The following is a 6,635-nucleotide window of genomic DNA, read 5'->3' as shown; positions in this document are numbered from 1 at the left end:
AATAATTATACATATACATATACATACAAAAAATTATATATATATATATATATATATATATATATATATATGTATGTATATATATATACAATATTACTTAATCGTTTTCGAAACTACTTTCTGCACTATCGTTAACAGAAGAACTGCTACTTCCACTCCGAGACCTTGAACTTGAACGAGATTATAATTGTAATTTGGCAGGAGAACCAGATTTTGATCGAGATTTCAACTTAGACAAATTTCTCTATTGAATTGGTTCAAATCTTGATCTAGATCTATTGTGTGATTTAGATGGAGAGTGTGACATCGATAGAGAAGGAGAATGAAATGAAGATTTAGATACTGAATGGGAGTGTGATGTGAATTTCGACGGTATCGAAAAATGAAGATGAAATCTTATGCTGGAACCACGAGAGATTGCTCTAGATGATGTACGCGAACCATTTTCATTTTTAGAACCAGATAAAAAAGCATAATAATAATGATCAGATAAAAATTGTAAAGTTAAAAATATATATAACCTTTCTCTTTTGCTTTTTCAATTTTTTGTTACATTTCTTTTTCCTTCTCCTCTTCTTCTTCTTCTTCGTCCTGCTATACCGGTGGTTCTAATTGTTTTTTGCTGTATCTTTGCTTTTTGAATTCATTGACATTTTATGATCGATAATGCATAAATTGGGATCATTAATCGTATATTATTTGACTTTTGATCAGCTTTCTGTCTGCGTTTACTAAGTTGTATACGAGTTTCTAATTCATTATAGTACATCTGAAATTATGAATAGAGTAATTAAATAAGTACTTTAACAATTTCAACAGAAATACTTCATCTTTGATGTACCCTATCTTATTGTATAACAAGGAAATAATTTTTCTCATATACCTTAAGAACTTTGCTTTTAATATTCCAATTATATTCTGTAGCTATTTTATATTCCTCTTCATCAGCATAATTAATACAAGCAATAAAATCACTTCTCCGCTTTTCTAATGTTTCTTCTAAAAGTAATAAATATACTATAAATATACTATAAATATACTAGTAATAAATTGTCCACTACTCTCATCCATGATATTCCTATTCCTATGAAATTATATATTACAAAGATTTATTATTAATAAAATATGCACACGAGAAGTAAATTAAATTAAATAATGATAGATACAAAATCACTTACTGAATCATTGCTTGAGACATCTCTTCTATTTGAACAGTAGTTTGAATGATAGAATGTCTTGTTAGTGCAGGATCGAAATCAAATATTATTTGACTATAAGGATATTTACATATCTATGAAAAAGAAATGACATAATTATATTCCAATTTAATAAAATTTATTAAAAATCATTTTTATACTAGTAGATATATCTTAAAATCAGAATATATACATGTACAAGATATCAACAGATACAACAATTGGTTTGCTAATGTTTACTAATTGGTTTTTTATTATCCTCAAATGTTTTTTTAATTGCTTTTATTTGACTTTTTATGTCCATATATAACATTTCTTTCTGTAAATCACACAAAAAATTAACATAAAAGATTATAGATATATAAACATAAATAAACTACTTATTACATTTATATATAACCTTGAATTCTTCTTAATATTGTAACTAACTTTATTAGTTCTTTGTGGTTGAAATCTAATCTGCTCTGTAGAAATATATTCGGTACATTTAAACTAAGAAACATTTCTGGCATGACGTATAGACTTTTTTGAATCTCGTGGCTTAAAAAAATCTTCCAAAATTATTTCATCAACAGGTTCTAACTGAGCATTAACATATCTGGCATAGGTATCTTTATTTATAAGATCTATTTCAATATCTAAATTATGTTCTATCAAAATTTCATATTTGTAGTTATTATTTAATATAATCCCACATCACTGAAACAGTTGAATTAAACAGTAGAATTATAGTTGTTATATGATTGTCATAAATGCATAAAATTTATATGTGATAAACTTTGAATCAAATAAAATATCAGGAAGTGTATTACAATATTTAATTCTACATATTAATTCAGATCTATAAACAAAAATAGTGTAACTGATACTAGTATGTGATTTGAAAAATAAACATTTGTGATTAATTCCTCCACTTGACCTGGTCTTTTTTGTGTTGGTCTCGCTATTATTTATCTCTTTCAAATATATTTCTATTAATCTGAATTGTCTGTACTATATTATCGAAATAAATAATACTTAAAGAAATTCGTTTTTTTTTTTAATGTTAAATTAGAAAACGAGAAGATGTAAAGAAGTGTTGTGTTTCTGTTAAGACATTAGATAATTTGATGTTGTAACTCAATGAAATCAAGTCGTCGTTGGTTCATACTTATTAATCCAAATTCTTGTCTAAAGTGTTTGGATTTCATAAAATGTGTAATAAGTAGAGAATAGATTAATTTTTGTTTTCCTACTTTTTATTTTTTGTACTTATTCTACATTTTTTATCAGTTATTTTATTAGTTAAACTTGTCACATTTTTTAAAGTCACTTCTAATTTTAATCAAGAAGAATAACACAAACTTTTTCTTAACAAAACGATAAATATATTTGGTATCTATACAGGATTCAATAAAACAAAGTGTATAACTAAACTCATACAACTCAACAAGGAGACAAAAAAGTGTTTCCTATGTTGCTAGCAACCATAGGAACAAGAATTGCTGAAACGAGATCGTTGGACGAAATTCATCGCACGATTGGCAATTAGCTCACGTTGGTTACACGACAGTGGTTACACTCTCCGCCAATCGCATTATCTCCGGCTGGCGCATAAATTTAACAGACGTTTAGCTGGATAAGATTTTAAAGTTGTCCTTATTGCATTTGACTCTCCTCAATCCATTAAAATGACTTCTATAAAGGCCTGTCAGTGGAGATATTCACTGGCTATTTTTTGTACAAGATTCTGAAAATAGAGTTTGACTTTCTATTTAACATTTTGAATGGATCTTCATACAATTGATCAAGTGATTTCCTAAAGCAATCAAACGCATGCGAGCTTATATGCAATGTTTTATGCACAAAGTCTTCTTTCACAGTGATGAGTTGTGAATTTTGACTTGACATTTTATATATATGATTTTATAATGAGTTTCTTCATTAATGAAATATTCTGGTAATCCGAGTGTTTTTCTGAAAGTCATCTCAGCCACAAAAACTTAAATTCTCTCCTTAAAACTTTATGAAATCCAAAAATGATTGTCGGGAAGATTTCGCACCAGTTTTTATTGTTATGATATCTAATAGCAGCTTTAAAAGATCTATGCCATTTCTCAATGATGCCCTTGAATTTAGAATGATAAGCTGCTATGCGTATATTTTTACTTCTGGTATTTCGACAAGAAATTCGAAATGCTATGATTTAAATTGAGCGCCTCTATCAGTGATTAACGCCCGAGCTTCAAATTTTGCGGTTCAGGTATAAAAAATGCATGCACTATTGTGTCCGCTGATGTATCGGTGATTGGTCTTGTTAATTATGATTATTATTGTTTAATTAATTATGATTGTTTATTATGATTAAATAATATTTGTTATCTTTAGATGAATAAAATGGATCAATAACATTAATGTGTATATGTTGAAAATGGATACTTGGAATATGTCAATATGTATTAGAACTTTATGATTACATTTATTGATCTTTAGTTTCTATTTGGCCATATAAAATTGCAATTGATCATCTTCCGAGTTGCACATTCTCTGAGATGTGACAAGAAATGTATAAAGTTAAATGGAGGATGATATTTGCAGAATGTTCATGAGTTGTCGTTCATGAGTTTTTCTGAAACTTAAATTTCTGAATTGTTACAATCACGGCATATTTATTGCCTCTACTCTTGAAAGAGTATCTATTATAATATAATCGTGGTCTGCAATGTACTATATACGACTTGTAAACTGGCTGTTAAAATCAAACTGTCAGAATAACCTTGGCCATGCCTTCGAAGATTTTTGTAAAAATGCGTTCATATAACAGTCGTAGATACTGTATTTAATTTAATTAGAATTGATGAAAAAAATCATAATGATTGTCTGCTTGAAACATTAATCTGTTCGAGTGTTGCAATAATGAATACATCTAATGCATTCTTTTAAGCGGATGCAAGAAAAAGATCGCTTTTGTCAATTGCTTCTTGCAGCATTCGAAAGTTGTCTCAGCATCTGAGATCCAAATGATCGACCTATTATCGTCTTCTTGACATCCACTAAAAAAGCGTTTAACGACACTTGCGCTTAGACTGTTTTGGGAATGAAACATCTGCGAAAATTTATCATACCGAGAAATCTACGAAGTCCTTTAATAGATCTCTCAAAGTATTTAATTGTTTCAACTATGGTTTCCATAGACATGGTTTAATCCGAAATATTTTAAAAAAGCTTAATTTTCTTTGAAAAAAATCTTGTAAAAATAATATTTTCCTGACAATAGTTCATGCATAAAAATAAAGCTTTTTCAAAAATTCGCGGAAGTTATGTCGCTTATATCTTAATCTTTAAAATGAGACCTTGTTCATTAAAATCCTAACTCAACAGCCTAGATTCGCTGTTGGCATAAACGTTGTTGTCATCTTTCATGAAAAAAAATCCGTATAATAACGCCCGTTGAATTTCGCGACAAAAAAGAAGCTGTTACCATCACTACTAATTTATATATAAATGCTTGAGTAAATTCTGTTTTTCGTAAAGTAGACAAGTACTTCCTGTTTTGTGTGCATAAACTTACGCTTATATATTTTTTGATTCATTTTAAACGCAAGGGAAAGCGTTTCGATAACATGAAGCAGCTATTTTAATGAGCTTTCGATGAATTATTCTATTATTTTCTTAGGAATAATATATAATTTCTGAATAACTTAATAACTATTTAAATAATATACATATAATATATATAGAATACAATAAACTAATATTTAGACAATACATTCGCTGTAGACAGTATATTAGTATATTTTCTTTACCTAGCTCGTAACATGCGTTAAATACAAAATAATTTGACTGATTTCGATTGTTATCGAACCAGTTTCGGTTCCTCTTTCTTGGGGTAGGATAGTCGTTGCATAACAACTATGAAGACTTAAGGTAAGTATATTTTAATATCCAATATTTTTTCCATATTTTCCATAATTTCTTATAAAAATAATACTAATCATTTTATGTTTATTTTTCTGTTTCAGAATTCCACTACAATTGTGCGTGGAACGTGGAGAGATTCATTGTTCTGTACAGGTAAAATAGGAAGAACACCCATGTACCTGTCAGTGGACACAGGCGTATGTGTTCGCGGGCACTCTATTATGGATTAAGTCCTACTGTAGACTTCGTTTTAATGTTCGAAATTTCGAAAATACTACCGGCCGTAGTCGATAGAGATGACTTAAACTTCCGATGTGGGATGGTGGAGTCCATAAGTCAAGTTTCATCACCCCGTTGTTAGTCGAGAATCCTGAATCTCCAGAAGCGGCATGTTAACCCAGCTTTTAAAGTAGAGTCCGTGAATCTCCATATGCAGCAACTTCCTCAACTTCATGGTGAGATCTGGTTCAGTATTACTTGCAATATATCGAAATCTAAATCTAGATTATATAACACAAGTACTACCGGATAAATGGCTGCATATTTCAGTGCGTTTCTAAAATTTTTTCTTTCTATTTTTAACTAAACTTAAAAGTATATTTATTATACATTACTAGTTACGCTTGTGTAGATAAGTTGATTAGATAGAATTATATTAGTAAAATAATTTCTTAGGGAAACACTTAAATTTGAAACAATTTCAAATTTTTTTATTATTCTTATTTATTAATGATGATATATACATAATTATTAATAACTATTTAGATAGGTATAAGTTTTTAATAAGAGAAAACAAATTTCTTTTCTCTATTAAGAATTTAGATTTTCCTTTGATTTTGCTTTCATTTTTAAATAATAATAATAGTAATAATATATAAGAGTAGAGTCATTGTTGTTGCTATTATTTTTTATATGTTATATTTTATATATCATGTATTCTGTCGCAAATAATACAGGCTAATGTCTGTTTAAATACGCTTTAAGATTGTTCATCATACCTGGTTTTATAATGATCTACGCCATTAATAAGAACAATTGTAATTCTTGATCGATTTTGATGAACAAGGTTTCATTTTAAAAATGAAGGTTTAATCCAGGACCCTACTTTTTTGATTTTTTGAAAAAGCTTTATTTTCTTTGAAAAAAAAAAATCGTATTAAATAATGGTATTTTACCGAGAATAGTTTATGCACAAATAAAATGCTTTCTCAAAAATTCGAAGAAAACAGGAGTCTAAATTAAATCTTCGTCTTTAAAATGAGATCTTGTTCATCAAAATTGGTCAAGAATTACTCCTGTTCTCATTGATGGCGTAAATGGTGTTTTCGACATTTTTCGCGAAGAAAATGTTTTGTACTTTGGCGCTCCTCGAAATTTTTTATTTTTGTAATACATATATGTATATCCGCCATATTGGATCCGTCATTTTGTTTGTCATAATTTTAACTTTTGATTCGTAATCAACGACTTTGAAAATCTTAATATACAAAGTCTCAATTAAACTAACAAATCCTTTCATATATTGGTCAAGTTTTTGAG

At 28.4% G+C, this 6,635-nt stretch overlaps 1 pseudogene across 1 annotated transcript; it reads right to left on the bottom strand.

Moving 5' to 3' along the window:
- Window positions 1-524: 524 nt before the first annotated feature.
- On the bottom strand, window positions 525-3,960 carry LOC118450759 (RNA polymerase II-associated factor 1 homolog; annotated as a pseudogene). The gene is made up of 6 exons (XR_014983540.1): window positions 3,952-3,960; window positions 1,584-2,189; window positions 1,390-1,515; window positions 1,179-1,291; window positions 884-1,084; window positions 525-769 (listed from the first exon to the last, which is right to left on the bottom strand). The product of XR_014983540.1 is annotated as an RNA polymerase II-associated factor 1 homolog (transcript).
- Between the last annotated feature and the right edge of the window lie 2,675 nt (window positions 3,961-6,635).

This window comes from Vespa mandarinia, chromosome 1 (assembly GCF_050613455.1).
Source record: "Vespa mandarinia isolate Hongniang chromosome 1, ASM5061345v1, whole genome shotgun sequence".
NCBI lineage: Eukaryota > Metazoa > Arthropoda > Insecta > Hymenoptera > Vespidae > Vespa > Vespa mandarinia.
This window is presented reverse-complemented; position numbering and strand designations above follow the sequence as displayed.